This window comes from Salvelinus alpinus, chromosome 8 (assembly GCF_045679555.1).
Source record: "Salvelinus alpinus chromosome 8, SLU_Salpinus.1, whole genome shotgun sequence".
Classification (NCBI taxonomy): domain Eukaryota; kingdom Metazoa; phylum Chordata; class Actinopteri; order Salmoniformes; family Salmonidae; genus Salvelinus; species Salvelinus alpinus.
This window is the reverse complement of record NC_092093.1, coordinates 16,429,583-16,451,415: the sequence shown is the minus strand read 5'-3', so window position 1 is coordinate 16,451,415 and position 21,833 is coordinate 16,429,583. Positions and strand designations below refer to the sequence as shown.

The window sequence follows — 21,833 nt, the reverse complement described above, 5'->3', positions numbered from 1 at the left end:
TGTATGTCAAAAATATTTGTATTGTTCTGTATATCTAAGCATACCTCTTGAGCTGTCTGTCTGCCTCCTGACTGGTGGTCCTTTTTTTAAAGAAACATAATATGCTTCTCCGCATCTCTGCTAAAATCCGGGTAAAGATTTAAAGGAATGTGAGTCTTATTCAGTACATTTAGTTAATGATTTATTTTCTAAGTCTACCAACTTTGCCAGCAGGCATGCCAGCTAAGATACATGTAACTGACAAAATAATGGAAACACTTGAGCAAATGTGAGATACAAATGATATTGAAAGCAGGTGCTACCACACATGGTTCCTGAGTTAATTAAGCAAGTAACATCCCATCATGCTTAGGGTCATGTATAAAAATGATGGGCAGGCCATTATTTTGGCTACATGGCTATGCCCCCATCCACAGGGCACAAGTGGTCACTGAATGTTTTGATGAGCATGAAAATGATGTAAGCCATATGCTATGACAGTCTGAATCACCAGATCTCAACCCATTTGAACACTTCTGCTAGATTCTTGGAGCGACGTCTAAGACAGCGGTTTCCACCATCATCAACAAAACACCAAATGATAGAATTTCTCGTGGAAGAATGGCGTCGCATCCCTGTGTTTTCTTTATTTTGGCAGTTACCTGTAGTTAGACAAGCTAGCTATTCTAAGTTGATGGATAGCCTGAAATGGCTTCTTGGTAGCTAGTTATGAGGTTGGGAGATTGAGAACCTATCTGGGCCAGCTAAAGACAACTTCATAAAATGTCTAGGTGGCTAGTAGTATTACAGAGAAATAGGACATGTCTGAGGGGGCATGACGCCTCTGACGTTAAATTGAATATTCACTCAAATATGTGTGCACGGGGGCCTCCCGGGTGGCGCAATGGTCTAGGGCACTGCATCGCAGCGCTAGCTGTGCCACCAGAGATTCTGGGTTCGCGCCCAGGCTCTGTCGCAGCCGGCCGCGACCGGGAGGTCCGTGGGGCCACGCACAATTGGCCTAGCGTCGGATGGGTTAGGGAGGGTTTGGCCGGTTGGGATATCCTTGTCCCATCGCGCACCAGCGACTCCTGTGGCGGGCCGGGCGCGCTAACCAAGGTTGCCAGATGCACGGTGTTTCCTCCGACACATTGGTGCGGCTGGCTTCCCGGGTTGGATGAGTGCTGTGTTAAGAAGCAGTGCGACTTGGTTGGGTTGTGTTTCGGAGGACGCATGGCTTTCGACCTTCGTCTCTCCCGAGCACGTACGGGAGTTGTAGCGATGAGACAAGATAGTAATTACTAACAATTGGATACCACAAAATTGGGGAGAAAAAGGGGGTAAAAAAAATTAAAAATATATGTGTGCACGCACACAAACACTCATACACGCCACACACATAGTATTCAAGATAGAGTTCATGGCGTTACACTCTAAAGCTAAGGATCAAAGGTTCTGAGTCCCACAGACGGGACATTCTAACACTGAGTTCTGGTTCTTTACAACTCTCAATCTCCCACTGGCTCAGAGTTAACACTGGATTTCACAAACACAACTGCTTGGCAAATAGGCGATGTAATAGTATTTAATATTCACTCTCTCTCACTCTAGAGGCAATACACTTCTTCTTTGTGTGGTTGCATGTGGCAGAATAATACTACTGCTGAGTAGGGTTGCAAAATTCTGTGAACTTTCAATAAATTCCCTGTTTTTCCAGAAATCATGGTTTGAGAATTCTGGATTCCCTACTTATTCCCTCTTGATTACGGGAATTCTCCAACCGGAATTTCGGGAAAACCAAGGAATTTATTGAAAGTTCACAGAATTTTGCATCCCTACTGCTGAGAGACATCGCCAGACCTACTTTGATTGGTCCTCTGGCTCTTACTTTTTACTCCATAATGAATTAAAAATGGTCTTAATTTATACTTGATACCTCATTTTGGCAGCCGGGTATAACATGCTTTAAATCACAAGCTTAAGTCTGGAAATGTGCTACGGATCACAGTTTTCCCAGTTAAGCTCATTTCATGAATCAGTCGGACTCTCTAGCTCTCTCAGCAGCTCCGCGAATTCACCATTCAGAACGTTGAGCCTTTTTTAATACCAAACCAAAGATAAGAACACCCCACAGTGATTCATGCTTTGATGAGTTCACTTCTCTCTGGAACAGAATACATGTATGGAATTATATTATTGTCCTCTACTACATATATGCATGTGTGTCAATCACCAGAGCCATATTTTTTATACTGAGTTGGGATATGGGCTCTTCACTATACCTAGTGCATCTTCCTACACCATGAGAACCCTTGACAGAGGCGGTAAGCTACTTGAAAGCAGTGTATTTCAGGCCTACTCAATGAGAGTGAATGAGTATGCCCAGCCTAGCCCGGACCCATTGATGGGATGTGAAAGCTACAAGAGCAGAAAAGCATCCTGCGGTGATTCATCCCCTACCTGACTCAAGGGCTCTTTATTAGCTATAAAAAAAATAAGGAACGTTTCAATGGAAAATGAAGAAGAGAGAGAGGGGGGAGGTATAGAGATATAAAGAGGGATAGAGAGCTATAGAGAGATAGAGAGGAAGAGAAATGAAGAGAGAGAGAGCTGTAGAGAGAGAGAGAGAGAGAGCTGTAGAGAGAGAGAGAGAGAGAAAGAGAGAGAGAGAGAGCTGTGCTTTGTCAAGATTAGATTTGTCTCCAAGCCCCTCAATACTTACACTACCCAGCATCATCAACGGGGTGGCAGGTGGTTAGAGTGTTGGACTAGTAACCGAAAGGTTGCAAGATCGAATCCCCAAGCTGACAAGGTAAAAATCTGCCGTGCTGCCCCTGAACAAGGCAGTTTACCCACTGTTCCTAGGATGTCACTGAAAATAAGAATATGTTCTTAACTGACTTGCCTAGTTAAAGAACGGTTATAAAAAAAAATCATTACTGTACCATATTCATGAGATTGACACTGCAGAGGATACTTTTTGTTTTTCCTTTCCTCCAATAGACATTTTAAAACTTCCTCGTTTATTGAGTTTTGTTGGACTTTTAACACCCACAAAGTCTTGGTTAAAATGGATGTGCCTGTCCCTGCCAGGAGATCAGTGCTTTGAACCAATGTGCCGGTAAGGAGAATGTTTCTGTCTCACAGCTAAACCTCACATAGCTTAGAGGGGGAGAAAGGAGGAACATGAAGGAGGAGAAGAAAAAGAGGGGAGGAAGATCTCTGAGAAAAGGAGTGAACCACAAATGGATACCGTCATTATAAGTAGTGAGAGCTGGTGCTTAACGTGAAATAAAGGGCCAGCTCTCCTCCTACCATCGACAGCTCGCACACCTCAGTGAGCTGTGCACTAACCTTGATGTAATTGCTCCATCTAGTGCTGAGGGATTATAGAGAATTAGCCAATGCATGACATATCCTATTGATTACATTAGGATTAGAGCCCTGCATGACATGCTATAGAATGGACTAGGAGTCTAGGACTACACTGTTTTGCAATATTGGACTTCAGGAATCACACGACTCTATTTCAGAGGAGAACTTACACTGCATCTGAACAATTTAACATGAGGCATAGAGTCATGATAGCGTCACTAGTGAGGGAGTTGCTGGATTTCAATATTTCCTGGTGCTGTAGTGACTCCTACTGGACATGAAAGGCATTGTCATAGAGGAGAAGACACGTGACTCTTTCTGCTCCTGTTCTGATAGTAAACCAGCAATTTGGAAAGATATTTTGAAAATAAATTGCTTGTTACAGGCTGTTATCAATGCTAGATTAAACATTGTTAGGGTGACAAACAAAGTAGGGTGGATGTGTTATCAAACATAAAAACACTTATGTTCACCATGCTTCATTCAATGATGTTATGTTTCAGTCAGCGGACATATACAGTTGAAGTCGGAAGTTTACATACACCTTAGCCAAATACATTTAAACTCAGTTTTTCACAATTACTGACATTTAATCCTAGTAAAAATTCCCTGTCTTAGGTCAGTTAGGATCACCACTTTATTTTAAGAATGTGAAATGTCAGAATTATAGTTGAGAGAATGATTTATTTCAGATTTTATTTCATCATCACATTTCCAGTGGGTCAAAAGTTTACATACACTCAATTAGTATTTGGTAGCATTGCCTTTAAATTGTTTAACTTGGGTCAAACGTTTTGGGTGGCCTTCCACAAGCTTCCCACAATAAGTTGGGTGAATCTTGGCCCATTCCTCCTGACAGGGCTGGTGTAACTGAGTCAGGTTTGTAGGCCTCCTTGCTCGCACACGCTTTTTCAGTTCCGCCCACAAATTTTCTATAGGATTGAGGTAAAGGGCTTTGTGATGGCCACTCCAATACCTTGACTTTGTTGTCCTTAAGCCATTTTGCCACAACTTTGGAAGGATGCTTGGGGTCATTGTCCATTTGGAAGACCCATTTGCGACCAAGCTTTAACTTCCTGACTGATGTCTTGAGATGTTGCTTCAAATATCCACATAATTTCCGTTCCTCATGATGCCATCTATTTTGTGAAGTGCACCAGTCTGACCTGCAGCAAAGCAACCCCACAACATGATGCTGCCACCCCTGTGCTTCACGGTTGGGATGGTGTTCTTCGGCCTGCAAGCATCCCCATTTTTCCTCCAAACATAACGATGGCCATTATGGCCAAACAGTTCTATTTTTGTTTCATCAGACCAGAGGACTTTTCTCCAAAAAGTACGATCTTTGTCCCCATGTGCAGTTGCAAAGGGTAGTCTGTCTTTTTAATGGTGGTTTTGGAGCAGTGGCTTCTTCCTTCCTGAGAGGCCTTTCAGGTTATTTCGATATAGGACTCATTTTACTGTGGATATAGATACTTTGTACCTGTTTCCTCCAGCATCTTCACAAAGTCCTTTGGTGCTGTTCTGGGATTGATTTGCACGTTTTGCACCAAAGTACGTTCATCTCTAGGAGACAGAACACGTCTCCTTCCTGAGCGGTATGACGGTTGCGTGGTCCCATGGTGTTCATCCTTGCGTACTATTGTTTGTACAGATGAACGTGGTACATTCAGGTGTTTGAAAATTGCTCCCAAGGATAAACCAGACTTGTGGAGGTCTACAAATTTTTTTCTGAGGTCTTGGCTAATTTATTTTGATTTTCCCATGATGTCAAGCATAAAGGCACTGAGTTTGAAGGTAGGCCTTGAAATACATCCACAGGTACACGTCCAATTGACTGAAATGATGTCAATTAGCCTATGAGACGCTTCTAAAGCAATGACAACATTTTATGGAATTTTCCAAGCTGTTTAAAGGCACAGTCAACTTAGTGTATGTAAACTTCTGACCCACTGGAATTGTAATACAGTGAATTATTAGTCAAATAATCTATCTGTAAACAATTTTGGAAAAATTACTTGTGTCATGCACAAAGTAGATGTCCTAACCGACTTGCCAAAACTATAGTTTGTAAAAAAAGAAATTTGTGGAGTGGTTGAAAAAAAAGTTCTCATGACCCCAACTAAGTGTATATAAACTTCCCACTTCAACTGTACCTAAACAGTATATGCTGGCACCAGACATTACACAATATTCAGTGGTGAAATCTCTCTTAATGACTCCGTTGCACATTTGAAGCGAGATCACAGATCTTCATTGAAATTGGAGCAAAAAATTACCCAGTCATGTGCCTATATGTGACGTCTATTTCCCAGCGTACAAGTGTGTATTATACGCATCTGTGAAATGTAAATCTGTTTTTTGTATATGCCTACTCTCCCTGAGACACCCTTGGAGAGTGGGGTCACGGCGAGGGTCAGCCATTATCAACGGCAAACCTGGAGCAATTAGGGTTAAGTGCCTTGCTCAAGGGCACATTGACGCATTTTTCACATTTGACATACCAAAGCCTTTTAGAGCTGTTTTAGTACATTATCATAGAGCTGTTTTAGCACATTATCATAGAGCTGTTTTAGTACAATACCATAGAACTGCTTTAGTACATTATCATAGAGCAGTTATTACATTATCATTGCGATGTTTTAGTACAGTATTATAGAGCTGTTTTAGTACATTATCATAGAGATGTTTTAGTACATTATCATAGAGATGTTTTAGTACAATATCATAGAGCTGTTTAGTATCTTATCATAGAGCTATTTTAGTACATATCAGAGAGCTGTTTTAGTACATATCAGAGAGCTGTTATAGAACAATATCATAGAGTTGTTTAGTACATTATCATAGAGTTGTTAAGTATCTATCATAGGGCTGTTTTAGAACATATCACAGAGCTGTTTTAGTACAATATCATAGAGTTGTTTAGTACATCATCATGTAGTTGTTTAGTATGTTATCATGGAGCTGTTTTAGTACATTATCATAGAGTTGTTTAGTATCTTATCATAGAGCTGTTTTAGTACATTATCATAGAGCTGTTTAGTACATTATCATAGAGTTGTTTAGTATCTTCTCATAGAGCTGTTTTAGTACAATATCATAGAACTGTTTAGTACAATATAATAGAGTTGTTTTAGTACAATATCATAGAGCTGTTTAGTACATTATCATAGAGTTGTTTAGTATCTTCTCATAGAGCTGTTTTAGTACAATATCATAGAGCTGTTTAGTACAATATAATAGAGTTGTTTAGTACAATATCATAGAGTTGTTTAGTATCTTATCATTGAGCTGTTTTAGTACATAACAGAGTTGTTTAGTACAATATAGTAGAGTTGTTTAGTACACTATCATAGAGCTGTTTAGTACATTATCATAGAGCTGTTTTAGTACATATCACAGAGCTTTTTTAGTACAATATCATATTGTTTTTGAATACATCATCATGTAGTTGTTTAGTATCTTATCATGGAGCTGTTTAGTACATTATCATAGAGCTGTTATATTACAATATCATAGAGTTGTTTAGCACATTATCATTGAGTTGTTTAGTATCATATCATAGAGCTGTTTTGGTACATTATCATTGAGTTGTCAAGTACCTTATCATAGAGCTGTTTGTACATTATCATAGAGTGATTTAGTACATTATCAGAAAGCTGTTTTAGTACATATCAGAGAGCTGTTTTAGTACATATCAGAGAGCTGTTTTAGTACATATCAGAGAGCTGTTTTAGTACATATCATAGAGTTGTTTAGTACATTATCATAGAGTTGTTTAGTACATTATCATTGAGTTGTTAAGTACCTTATTATGGAGCGGTTTTAGTAGATGATCATAGAGTGGTTTAATACATTATCATAGAGCTGTTTTAGTACATTATCATACAGCTGTTTTGGTACATTAGCGTAAGGTTGCTGGTTCGAATCCCTGAGCCGACCAGGTGAAAAATTCTGTCAATTTGCCCTTGAGCAAAGCACCTTGCCCATGTTGCTCTGGATAAGAACGTCTGCTAAATGACTAAACCGTCAATGTAAATATGTTGCCCCCATTGGATATATTCAGATATGACATGTATTAGGGCCTCAAAGAGCAAGTAACCAGCCCACCTATTGGCTAATTGATTAAATATCATTGTATGAATTTATGGCCTTTCTGACTTCTTGTGTAACAAATCATATTAGAAAATAACTTGTCTTTTCTAAGTCTAGTAATCAGTGATAACCCCTTTAAAAGGGATTAATGCAGGTTGAGGGTGGCGGGGCCCACTCAACTTAATCATAAGATATTGATAGCCTTAACCATACCACCATCTAGGGTGCCTGGGTGCACGTTTAGTTTGTTGCCCTAGCAATACACAGCTGATTCAAATCATCAAAGCTTGATGATTAGTTGGCTATTTAAATCAGCTGTGTAGTGCTAGGGGGGGAAAAAACATGCACTTCTTTGAGGGGGAAGTTTTGAAAGAGAAAAAAACAACTCAACAACAACAACATAATAATAATAAAAACAATAATAATAATAATAACCAAAACACCAGACCGATTTATAAATGAATGGATGGTTTCATATTTTGTACCGTCACGATAGAGTTGTTTACTCACATTGATCATTCTGGCAAGCCTTTGTAGGAAGGACAACTTCACTTTGGTAGTCTTCACATCCTCAGCTAGAGGAAGAGCCTCAGGTCTGGTGGCTTCCAACGATGTTCTTCTGGCGGCCATTGATGCCTCATTATATCTGTCGAGGGGTTCTTTACTCAAGGACTTGACAAGAATCCTATCAAATGAGTCCTGAGTCGACACGGCCAATTTAAGGATTTTCTCCAAGCCAAAGTCCTCCAACATATGTTTGTACATGGCCCTGTACACTTTATGAATCTTTAGGTTCTCTGTATATGCTTGGGTCTCAGAGGAGCCTGACATTGCACAGAAGACAGATAGGACCTTTGGGATTAGGTCTTGTGACGTGAGTGCAACATCAACTGGGTACAGATCAGTTTGAGTTGTGATCTTCGACAGATGTCTCAACACAGGCATGCTGATGAGGCTGGTGAAGTCATCATCACTGTCTGAGTTTGAGGATGGGGTTGGAGGTGGGACATCTTTGACAACATCCGGGCTGGTTGTAATCTGATCGCTCGTTCTGAGCTACACCAGAACGACTGGTGGTATCCTCTTTCTCTTCATCAATGTTGGCTCTAAAGCGTCGTGCTACAGTGGAGGTCTCACTGACACGGGAGAGAGACAGCTGAGGGGAAGAATTGCCACTCAATAAACTGCCATGGTCAGTGACATCTGTCAGAGATTCTTGGAGAGATTCTGATCTCTTGGTTGCTTTGAGCATCAGAAACCCCAGAGTCCATGATCTGGCTTACCATAACTTTATTAATATACAGACTAACTGTGCCACAAAATATTGATGTGGAAGAAGTGCATGACATCCAATCTTCGGACTTGCTAGCCAACACACTGACTCCCTGAGCCAAAGTCATTGACGATAATGAAGGCACAAGGCTAGGAAGAAAGAGGCGCTTCACAGACTCCTCTGCAAACAGCCAAACCAGCTCGTAAGCTATGGCCTTCCCTGTATCCTCCTTCCTCTTCAGCTAATTAAGGACTGTATTCGATGCACTCTTTCCTGCCGCCACTGTCAAAACCAGAGGGGTCAAGTTGCTGTCAGAAATGATGAAATTGACTTGGTGAGTAAGATCACGGGAGAGAGCACCAATCGTCCCCTGAGATGTGAGCTCCTCCAATCTAGCTATCCTGGCTGTCAGATCATGGTGAGATGTAACCTGCCCTCCTTCCTCTGGATATACCTCCTTCATGGTATCTGCTGTAGCAGACATGGACTTCCTGGCATCACACACCACATTTGTCAGTCGATGACTAAGCATCTCACAAATGGCAGAGGAGTTCTCTCGGGTAATTCAGAAGAGATTGGAGTGCCAGGGAGTGCAAATTCCCACTCCGACGTCCTTGATTTGGTTGAAGATGTTGATTTGGCTAATGATGTTAATTTGACTGATAACGTTGACAAAGAGGAAAAAGGCCCCTGTGGCTCTCGCAAGACCAGTTCCTCACCACAATCACTGCTTATATTCTCAATGTACTCCAGCATCATTTCAACCACATTCTCTATTTGTGAAGGCTCTCCTGCTGTCACCATTTGTTACGATCTCGACAGCTCTTTCTGAATGGAAACCAAAAAATGGCTGAGGGATTCTTTGGCTTGAGCCATCATTGCTTTGGCTTGTTTTTTCAGTGTGAAATAGTTTCTCATCTTCATCTTCAGATTGTGGAAAACAGTCTTTGCAGTTGTCCAGATCTTCTTCTCAGATACTTTCACAACAGTCTGGGAGCCTTCGGGTGCGGCCTCGGTAGCTTTGGAGATTTTCTAATCGCGCTCTTGAAGCTTAAAGTAGCAGTGGAAGACTGCAGGAAAGAAAAGGCTCTTCATGTGGTTCACAATTGATCCAACCATTTCAAAAGCTGCTGCAGCTGTATGCTTCAAGGACATGATTGATGTTGCTGGTGACCTTTGATAATCTGCCTGGTGGAGAGCTGTTGACTGGCTCGATCTGGGTAAGCTACTGACTGATTTGGTCAGTATTTAAGTGACCTTGTTAGTCGCCTTCATCTGGAACTCTTCACTGGAGAGCTTCTTGATAACAGAGGATGAAGAACTGGACAAAGCCATGTCTTCTAGGTAAGACATGAAACTGCTCAAAAAGTCACCGACTTCAAGGGAGTTGTAAGAGGAACTCTCTGCAACAGAGGATATGCATTCTAAATCTGCCACCTCTGAACTGTACATGGCCACAGTCTGAGATAATACCTCTTTGGTGCAGGACTCTAGGTTTGGATCATAGAGAGCCAGTAAAAGTTGCAAGTTCTTACTCTGGCATTTGTGTAGAACACCGAGACCAGCTGACCTCTTGCAGTTCACTCTTACTGAGAAGAGGAGAGATGCGGCTCTGAGTATGATCTAATCTGGATTCAGGTTGCTCTGGTGTTTCCTCTGCTACAAAGGTAGCTGAATCCCTTCTACCAGACAGAGAAGATGAGCTGAGTTCTGCTACGGGGGATTCACTCCTACTTGGTGAAGAAGTATCCAGAGTTGAACCAGGCAGAACACTGGAGCCAGCATGCTCCAGAAGCACAGCACTGGAGATAGTGTGTTCTGGGAGCACAGCACTGGAGATAGTGTGTTCTGGGAGCACAGCACTGGAGATAGTGTGTTCTGGGAGCACAGCACTGGAGATAGTGTGTTCTGGGAGCACAGCACTGGAGATAGTGTGTTCTGGGAGCACAGCACTGGAGTCCATGGTCTCCAGAAATGCTTCCCCTTGGACTGTAGCTCCATTCATTCTGAGGAATAATTATTTGAGTTTTGCCTGAAGACTGCCGCAGAGTCTACGTGCTGCATGGAATGGTTTCCGCTTTTACATACAATGTCCCACTTGGGGATATCTCTGGTTGCTTGCTGGTTGATCTGATTCAGCTTGCTTCACAATGTCTTTGACATCATCTTTAAAGTTGTTAATTATTTTAGATACCTCAGAATCCACATTGGTCTGTAAGAGCCCAGGGGTCACAGAATCAAGGATCCTGTCAGATGGGCCAGACGTATTCAGCTGGGAGTGGCACTAAATGTAGGGGAAGTGTGAACCAAACCAGATGTAATGCTACTGAACCTTCTCAGTACAATCTCGCTCACAGTCTTTGAGGTTTTAGTCTTGAACTTGGCAGAGAGTCAAGGTTTTTCACCAATGCCTTGCAATAGGCATACAGAGGCCCATTATCAGCAACCATCACTCCTGTGTTCCAATGGCACGTTGTGGCAGAGTTGCAAAGAAAAAGCCATATCTCAGACTGGCCAATAAAAAGAAAAGATTAAGATGGGCAAAAGAACACAGACACTGGACAGAGGAACTCTGCCTAGAAGGCCAGCATCCCGGAGTCGCCTCTTCACTTTTAACGTTGAGACTGGTGTTTTGCGGGTACTATTTAATGAAGCTGCCAGTTAAGGACTTGTGAGGTGTCTGTTTCTCAAACTAGACACTCTAATGTACTTGTCCTCTTGCTAGGTGGTGCACAGGGGCCTCCCACTCCTCTTTCTATTCTGGTTAGAACAGGTCTGCGCTGTTCTGTGAAGGGAGTAGTACACAGCGTTGTACGAGATCTTCAATTTCTTGGCAATTTCTCGCATGGAATAGCCTTCATTTCTCAGAACAAGAATAGACTGACGAGTTTCAGAAGAAAGTTATTTGTTTCTAGCCATTTTGAGCCTGTAACCGAACCCACAAATGCTGATGCTCCAGATACTCAAATAGTCTAAAGGCCAGTTTTATTGCTTCTTTAATCAGGACAACAGTTTTCAGCTGTGCTAACATAATTGCAAATGGGTTTTCTAATGATAAATTAGCCTTTTAAAATTATAAACTTGGATTAGCTAGCACAACGTGCCATTGGAACACAGGAGTGATGGTTGCTGATAATGGGCCTCTGTACGCCTATGTAGATATTCGATAAGAAATCTGCCGTTTCCAGCTACAAAAGTCATTTACAACATTAACAATGTCTACAGTGTACTTCTGATCAATTTTATGTTATTTTAATGGACAAAAAATGTGCTTTTCTTTCAGTAACAAGGAACTTTCTAAGTGACCCCAAATCTTTGAACGGCAGTGTATGTTCAGGTCCTCTGGAACAGGAGTCTTCAGTATGCAGGTGATCCACTGCAAGGCCACTGCCAGATGCCAACATTTAAACTTTCACAGCCACTTCTCGAAGTAGCTTAGCCAATTCCCAATCTTCTTTTTATCAATTCATCCAACGTCTTCAAAAACAGTCATCACCTCCTCTATTGCAGGTGGAATGCAGGACTCAACATATAATTGGTCCATTGGATTTGTGTGATCATCGAAAAAATCTCTGGACCATGTTGACCATCTGTTCAGTTGTCTGAGTATCAGAGGCAAAAGGGGATGACCGCCGTGAATGGGTTCTGCTGATAGTCAAAGAGAGGGCAGAGTTGAGCTGTTCACCTCCTTGATAAGGCCAACGGTCAGCTCAGGTGGGCAAGAGGGCAGGATCTCATGGTCAGACAGTTGCTCCTGGACACTGCTGATGATACTGTCTGACATCTCTAGGTGGACTTTCACTGAGCTCTGGGAACTTCAAAATGAACAAGCATTGCATGATCAAATCAATCTCTTACTGATACGTTATTTGAAAACAAATCCAACAAACATTGTTACCGATGTCGGATCTTAATTTGACCTCTTTCGTCACAGTAGCAAAATAATCCTGTGGCAGGAAGATTTTAATATCTGAAGAAATACTTAGAATCGCAGCCAGGGGCAGCTGGAAGCTGTGTTTGTATACAATGCACACCATCCTACAATGTACCTTAGGTTACGTGCAGGCTACAGCACATCTGTGAATTCTTATGGACATATTTGTAGAGGTATATGTATTATTCGTTAGGGAAAATCTGTTTTTATATAGTAAATTGCTTTATTATATGTTGTAGGCAAATAATAGGCAGAATAAATTATTGATTTCCTCAGTGACTGTGTGGTCCAGGAGATACAGCCACTGACTCCAGTACACATATGCCAGAGTCAGTTTGAATCTGACCTTTGACTCATGGATGAATGTCAATTTTTTTCGGCATGGTTACAGGGTTAATACCGTGTGGTTACAGGGTTAAAACAGAAACAACTCAAAGGTTACCAGTTTAGGCATTCATTCAGAGTGGTTAAGGTTAGGGCTATAGTTTGGGGAATGCTCATGAACCTCATGAGTTTGCGCCCAGTGCTGGACGATATAGTGACCAGCCTGATCCTACATTAGGACCAGAAGTTAATAGCATTTATTATTCAAAATTCAAGACGTAAAATTAATAGTCTGATCATTTACACATCAAAGAAAAGTGTCTCAGCTTAACGAAATCGTCTTTGGATAGGCTCAAGTCATTTTGTCACAGCTTTACAAATTTGAATATCAAAGCCACAGAATACAGGCTTTCAATCCACACCAAAGACCAGAACAATATTGACAAATTATACATAGCCTAACTATAAAATATGGATGAGCATCTACACTGTGGGAAAGTTTATCGTTCTACAGTAGGCCTACTGATCTGTCAATCAACTGATGGCCCAAATCAGCCAGGGATACACTATAGCCTATTATGGGGTTTCACACCGTTCATTATGTGACGGATAGCCTACAGAATGTAGCCTATTGGAATATAATCAAATAACAAGGGGCGTATTACAACCATCAATGGCACTAGATTAGATTATCGCCAGCTGATGTCTCGTTAAACCATCAATTCGAGCTAAATTCGCCCGCACAGCTGATTTCAATTGCAACCATTATTGTCATTAAAAAGAATGATATAAAAATGATGTCAGTACTACAGTCCTGCTTACAACCAAAGTTTCAAGATATGTTTGCCCTCTGGTTGGTAGTAATCAGAACAACTTAGTCCTTTTTGAACATACTAATGGTGATGTGTCTATTGGCAAACATTCCATACAATAGAAATCAAGTATTTTATTATTTACCACAGCAAATCTACTGTGGCAATTAACCCACCCCTTTGTATGAATGGAAACTAATGTTGTTGTAGCCTACTGTTATTATTTTATTTGTTTCCTATTTCTGGTATGGTCATTTCTTATCAAGATCATGGGTAAAATATCCTCGGACTGTCCATATTTGATCAAACCCAATGCTGACGTGTGCATTCAGAAGGCAGCCACCATAACCACTAGACCAGCTCAGGCCCCAATTTAGACCTTATGATACACTTGTATGTCGTAGCCTAGTGGAGACCAATATCTATCTTGTGTTATTAAGTTATATAAAATGACGGTTGTTGATGTGTATGGCTGCATTTCAGACACATTTTGGTACATTTGAATGTTGCAGGAATAGGACCTAGGACTAGCGTTTGAGCGAGAGAGAATCATTTTGATAGCAAGCCCTGATCCCAGTGACTACCCCGCATGGAGAGAAAGAAAACTGCTTTTTTTCAGGGACTCACGAGGCTCCTGATGCAGCAGGAAAATTCTCTGTGACAAAAGATTAAGATACGAAATATGTAGTCTAGTATTGTAAATATAATTCACATTTTGCTTGATTTTTTCCCCCTCAACATTAATTCAAATCTGCTCAAATAATGTGAGTTGATACAACATTTTGTACCGCATTAGATGGCGTGGAATGCACCTGCTAGAAAGCTGAGAAATATGTACATTTCAACGGAGAAATGATCAGGGATATCAACACACACATTAACAGCTTGTGGGGAACATACCCCTTTGAAGAGGGCGTGCTGGACCTGAAACCACCAGCCCTGGTGCCACTCCTTCTCCATACACTTCACTTCCTCGATGAGCTCCAGTCTTTCCTGGTCAAAGGCAGCGAAGGATCTCGCCCCTTCTGGGTAAGTCAGTGTCGTCCTCATCAAAGCCCGTCACCCCCAGTATGCAGTCCAGGGCCGGCAGTAGGATATGCAGAGTGGCCTGATTAATAAAAGTCACTATGGTCTTGCACAATTTGACAAGTTGTTCCTTGGTCATCTGTATGGAACAAACAGAACAAAGTTTGTCAATGCAGCTGTGATATTTTAGATCATGAATGGAAAGCATTTGATCAACATAGTTTTTCTTGTCTGCGACAAACTTGGATCAAGTCTGATATGACAGATTAATGAATGTAATATTAGACCATAATTTCACAGCTAATCCATTTCTCTGAATTCAATTAAATAATACCATCACTCCCACATCCAATGTCAAAGGCCGATGGGGAAACGTACAGGATTTCTGAATCGTTTATAGAGCGCCTGCCACTGCCTAGAGAAGAAAAAAATAAACATGTTTCAGTTTTTAGTTTGTGTTTAGTTCCTTCTGCAGAAATGTTGAAAAATTTTGCACATATCACACACAGACGACAGAAACACAGGACATATGACATACTCATCAGTGAGATTGCACAGGAATGATATGAGGATTAGGTAGCAGTACTCAACCATCTCATCCTTGTTGCCTGGGCCAAATGCAGCCTTAAGAGGTTTTTCTCTCCAGGAGATCGATTACAGATCCTCTGTCCAGGTGTTTATTCCTGAATCCTAATGATGTGAGTGCCGTTGAGAAAGTACAAGAAAATGTAAGAGAAATCTATATATTTCTCTCTCAATACTATACTCTGAAACTGACACAGTATAATTGTTTCATAGGTCTATTTGAATAAAACCATCCATGTAACCTTTCATACTGACTACACTATTTGACTACAATTAGACTACAGTTTCATTGAAAACAGATGACAACCTGCACATCACAGACAGATATAGAGAACCCATGGTATAGGCCTAAATCTCTGAGCTGCATCGTTGTCAGTGCCCTGTTCCCCTGACTTCTTGGCACTAATCTTCCATTTCCTTTTCTTGGTCTCCATTTTGTGCTGGGCCACCAGTTCTTCCTCATCATCATCCCTCTTTACTGCCTACAGGAATTCATGAATTCGAAAAGGTCCATGTCTGATTAGATACCTGCAAAGGACATCACATTAATCAGCGCTAACTTGATGATTGTGAATGACTGAGAAAATGGTAGGCCTAGATTTTGAGGCATTATGTTCAAGCAAATGCCCGCTTAGATTACTAATTTCTTTTTTTACATTGCCCAATATTTCATGCACTTTTAAGTTGGTTGCCAACCGCCATATAAAGTCCAAAGAAGAAGAAGCCTGAAGGAGGAGAGATGACTAGAAACAAACTCGGTTTACCCTTTTATCTGTGGATTAATTGTCGGTGTAGATGACATTGTGCATTTCAGGTAAAATAACAAAGCAATGTTTATATCCCAGGACAAATTAGCTCGCAACAGCAAGCTATCTAGCTAGCTAAATTGCCATACATTTCTTATTCTTTTCGACCTGTCCCCAAATTAAAATAGTTGGTTCAGAGTTTGTTTTGATATTTCAACCTGCTTGTCCTCATCGCGTCTGGTGTGGCTGGACAAAATCAACATGCGCGAGATGGCGCACGCGCACGCCCGGTCTAGTCAGCTTGTTACGCTTTTATTCATTAGTCATCATCAAACCCAAAACCTCAGACAAACCCAAAAGCTTTGGAAGGCTTTTTCCAAACCTGCTTTACAATCAAACCCCATTATTATCAGCAGCCCTCCAGAACACTTGCCCGTAGACTCCGATATTGTTCAGTATATCTTTTGGAAGTTTGGTCAATTTAGTGGGTAGGCAACACTGAAAATGTTTACTAAAATGAATGGGGAACAAAGGGCTATCCAGATGAATAAATACAAAAATAGGCCTATGCTAAATTGCAGTTAGGCCCATTTCCTATACAGTTTTCTATGTCAGTGTCTTCAGCATCACAGAAACACCAGCTTCATCCACATGAAAAAGGAGATTGAAGGCTCAATCTGTTTTAGTTGTTTTGTTTTGTTATAGACAAACCTGCATGGACCTATAGTTTGATATTGATAATAATGATCAGGCTATACATGCCTGCAAACCTTTTAAAAAAGTTGGATATAAATATTTTTTCTCTTCAATAACAGTATTTTCAAACCGTTTAAAAATGAATCACAATATTGCAGTTTATAGGCACGTAAATCTTACTATAGCCTATCCACTAGATGGCGGTATTTACCTACCTGTCTGTAACAAAAGGCAATTCAATGTTGCAAAGATACTGTACCTAACTAGGCTGTTTTAATTCGGTCTACTTCCAACTGATTGTCGCATACATGGTCAAAATAAATGTTAGGCTACATTTAAGTAGGGTAGCTTGTCTGATTTAACTTTCAGGGATGTTTAGTACCTAGGCCTACATTGTAGCCTAAACATGATCCAATGAGCCAGTTCTGAAAATCTCACATATTTAGTAAGGTCTACCTTGTTTTCATCCATACTTGCATGACGAAATGAGCCATGAATGCAAATGTCCACTGTTACGGATTTCAAGTCCTGCTGCCTACTTCATCACCTGATGCCGTGACCTGACAAATCTGTTATTGTCATCACTGCTTGTAGGGTAGGAGTTGTTTTGGTACTGAAGCAGAATACAGGTGCAATTGCATTAGGAAAAGAAATACGTTGGCTGGATCGACTGTCGACTTCGATGGCGTTTTGCTTTCACAGAAACTTGGGTGATTCAAATACAATAGAGTAAAGTGGACAGCACAACACCGCTCAAAGATATGGCAGACATCACCCTCACATTTGCCAAGACCTGATTTGATTTAGTTATTATACATACACATTCAATATTGTTTACCTAACTAATAGTCTTTGAAACACACATATTTGCCATCTACCCATCTGTCTGGAATATGTACATTTAAATACTGAACTGATTAAGATGTTGAAAAACACTTTCTGGATGAAAATGAACAGGGCCCATATTGATAAAGTCTCAGTAGGAGTGCTGATCTAGGATCACTTCCTCCCATGTCCATGTAATCTTATTTATTCTGATCTAAAAGGCAAAACTGATCCTCGATCAGCACTCTGACAGGCCCAGGCATTGAATCAAATGGAGTGAATTCTAGGAAAATGCTGAACATACTTTCTGGAGGGGCAGAAGGACCTGCCACATCTTTCCCAGATCGCCACTCCACCTGCCATTTACATACTGCCCCTCCTCCACAGGGGTCAGATAGCATGCTTCTATCTTACAGGAGTCTGGGAAGTTTCCTGTGTGTTGAAGTCACACGATGCAGTAAGAGTAGCACAAGCTCTGTCTGGTGGGAGGACTTTCATCTCAGTAGTCGGTACAGTGGGCCAATGTGTTTACCACAGAGAAGTTATGTTGATGTCTCCATAGTGATACCTTGTAACCCAACCTGTTATATTGTGATACCTTGTAACCCAACCTGTTACATTGTGATACCTTGTAACCCAACCTGTTACATTGTGATACCTTATAACCCAACCTGTTACATTGTGATACCTTGTAACCCAACCTGTTATATTGTGATACCTTGTAACCCAACCTGTTACATTGTGATACCTTGTAACCCAACCTGTTACATTGTGATACCTTGTAACCCAACCTGTTACATTGTGATACCTTGTAACCCAACCTGTTACATTGTGATACCTTGTAACCCAACCTGTTATATTGTGATACCTTGTAACCCAACCTGTTACATTGTGATACCCTGTAACCCAACCTGTTATATTGTGATACCTTGTAACCCAACCTGTTACATTGTGATACCCTGTAACCCAACCTGTTATATTGTGATACCTTGTAACCCAACCTGTTACATTGTGATACCTTGTAACCCAACCTGTTATATTGTGATACCTTGTAACCCAACCTGTTACATTGTGATACCTTGTAACCCAACCTGTTACATTGTGATACCTTGTAACCCAACCTGTTACATTGTGATACCCTGTAACCCAACCTGTTACATTGTGATACCTTGTAACCCAACCTGTTACTGTCATAGCATGTAACCAAGCCCTTAACATTGGAACTATGCAGGGCCTCAAAATCTGTTCGTACAGTGGGGTGAACGAGAGTACCAGCGTGTGTGTCCATGCACATGTGTTACTCTACCTTTGAAGTGGTTGCATTTACATAATTTAGCAGACACGTATCGAAAACCAATTAGGGTTAAGTGCCTTACTCAATGGCACATCGACAGATTTTTCACCTACTCAACGATGAGAACCAGCGACCTTTCGGTTACTGGCCCAACGCTGTTAACCGCCAGGCTACCAAGTGGTTGGTGTCTATCTCGATTTGGCTGATCACTCCAGGATGTCTGAGGACAGCCCCCTCATAACATGGTATCTGTAGGATGCCCTTCCCATCCACCAGTGGAGCAAATGGCACATCATAGCAGAACGTTTTGAAATGTAAACCAAGATGAGTGTTTCTCACAGGAGGTTGGTGGCACCTTAATTGGGGAGGATGGGCTCGTGGTAATGGCTGGAGCAGAATAGGTGGAACGGTATCAAATACATCAAACACATGGTTTCCTTGAGTTTGAGGCCATTACATTTGCTCTGTTCGGGCCATTACTATGAGCCACAGCCACTCAGCCTCCTGCTCCGTCTCAAACCACTTCCACCTACTGAATACCACCCAGTTCTATGGCATGTGCTAAATTGTGAGCTCTGATGTTACCTCCAGCTTTTAGGGCATGTCCAGTCGACGCGCTGTCTCCCATCCATCACCCATGTTAGCAGATCTTCCCAAACCTGTGAAGGTACGACATACTACGGTCAACCCATTCTATAGACTGCTCTTTTTGATATATTCATTACCAATGGTATGCAATAAGAATGAGATTCTGGATTGAAACATATATGCACGTCTGCCTATATGTGTGCACTTCAAGTGTTAAAGAGAGATCACAAAATGAGATAGACAGCCGTTTTCATTTTTCAAAAGCAACAGTGGTAAAGTATGTTGCCCTATTTGTTTTAATGTTAAATTCCAGTGTTATCTATACTGAAGTTAATGATTATTGCTTTTCAGTGTGACAGAAGCCCCATTGAACTGTTGGCAGACAGTTCAATAATGACATAAAATCTTCTTCCGTGGGTTGCCAAAGTGGGCGTCGCTGTAGCCCAGACAAACCCCACCATTGACCAGCGCCACCAGATCCAACTGGATCTGACTGGTTATCTACTCTAAAGGCTGCCTGAGGAAGGCACGACGCATCAAGGACCCCACACACTGCAGCCATGAGCTGTTTTCTCCCTTATCGGAGCATGAGGTCCAACAGGCTCAGAGAGTTTCTGTCTACAAGCCTGCTGACTGACCACCTGTCCTTATTCTCCACACCATAGCACACATGCACACACTAAGTATACAAAACATTAAGAACACCTATTTCCATGACATAGACTGACTAGGTGAAAGCTGTGATCCCTTATTGATGTCACTTGTTAAATCTACTTCAATCAGTGTAGATAAAGTGGGAGACAGCTTAAAGAAGGATTTTTAAGCCTTGAAACAATTGAGACATGGCTTGTGTGTGTGTGTCATTCAGAGGGTGAATGGGCTAGACAAAAAAAATGTATTTCAAGAAATGCAATGCTACTGGGTTTTTCACACTGAACAGTTTCCCGTGTGTACCACCCAAACAGTCCACCACCCAAAGGACATCCAGCCAACTTGACACGACTGTGGGAAGCATTGGAGTCAACATGGGCCAGCATCCCGGTGGAACGTTTTTGACACATTGTAGAGTCCATGCCCTGATGAATTGAGGCTACTCAATATTAGGAAGATGTTCCTAATGTTTGGTATACTCAGTGTACATTCATACTACACACACAAGCACAACGGCTGCTGCCAGACTCATATTATACTGCTCAAAATACACTGCCCACCCCACTTACGTGTAAATATTGGGGGGGGGGGGGGGGGGATTGTGCCTGTCTGTACTATAATGATGCTAAAATGTTTATTCTATTCTACAGAGTAATTTTATGTTTGTATTCTTATCTTTTATTTCTTATTGTTGTTGCAAGGCCAGAAGGAACCTGTAGCGTTTCGTTGTACGATGTATACCATGCGTATCCGGTACATACAACTAAATAACATTTGAAACCACATACCAGTCTTTCTACCCAAGGGCATAGACCTTTATTTTTGCAGGGACAGTGTACATTAATTAACATTTTCAGGACAGGTGCCGGTTTTAGGCAACAAGCTAATTTTCAACCTCTGTCCTTCAGTCTAGCACTCCCCCATATGCAAAACATTAACCAAACAGCAGGAGTAGCATTCAGTGGGCTTTAACAGATCCTTTAACTGATGAATGCAATAGTGTAACTACACGGAGTATCTGACATGGAGGTGTTACCTGAGTACATGTTGAGTCGTAGGTGGGTGACTGCCTGGATAGGTAATGGGAAAGTTATGACAGGAGTCCCGAGTATCCAGGCTTCAGCTCAACCATCCCACACAATAGCAATCAGTCAATAAAATCAAGAACTATCATCAGGAATCACACGATATGAGGGGGGGTTGCCCAACCCACTTGTTTCAGCTGTCATAGGAACAAGCGCCTCATCACTCAGAGCGCAACTGTCAAACGGTTGATCATTGAGCTTCTCCAGTGTCAAAGGGCGAGTAATTCCGGTAAAGGACATGTTCACATCCAGGCTATGTATCCTGCAGTCAGTGATTTACCCATAGATTTTTTGCCAAATGTTTATTACAACAGTCTTACCCCCATCATACCTCAAAACCTAAGGTTACTCCATTGCTTATTTTTAGCATTCCTCACAAGGATACAACGTATAGCCTCAATACCTGCCATGTTAATTTATGGACGGCTGGTCCATGCAGCCCCATAGCTCCCTCAGTGGCCTCACACTGCACAACATAAGCTTAAACTTGACTGTCGTGAGCAATAGCCTATATTGGGCACATATCCCATGGTGGATTTATACAC

General features: G+C 41.5%; 1 long non-coding RNA gene across 3 annotated transcripts in view; it reads right to left on the bottom strand.

Moving 5' to 3' along the window:
- Positions 1–16,434, bottom strand: part of LOC139582637 (uncharacterized) — a 64,512-nt gene extending 48,078 nt beyond the window's left edge. Inside the window, exons 1-4 of one of the 3 annotated variants that reach the window (XR_011676391.1) lie at positions 16,168–16,434; positions 15,410–15,508; positions 15,153–15,233; positions 14,693–14,957 (exon numbers count right to left, since the gene is read on the bottom strand). This is a non-coding gene — a long non-coding RNA (uncharacterized lncRNA). Of the gene's footprint in view, positions 1–14,692; positions 14,958–15,152; positions 15,234–15,356; positions 15,816–16,167 lie in introns of those variants that run through there. The other 2 variants (XR_011676392.1, XR_011676393.1) reach the window with 2 other exon arrangements.
- Between the last annotated feature and the right edge of the window lie 5,399 nt (positions 16,435–21,833).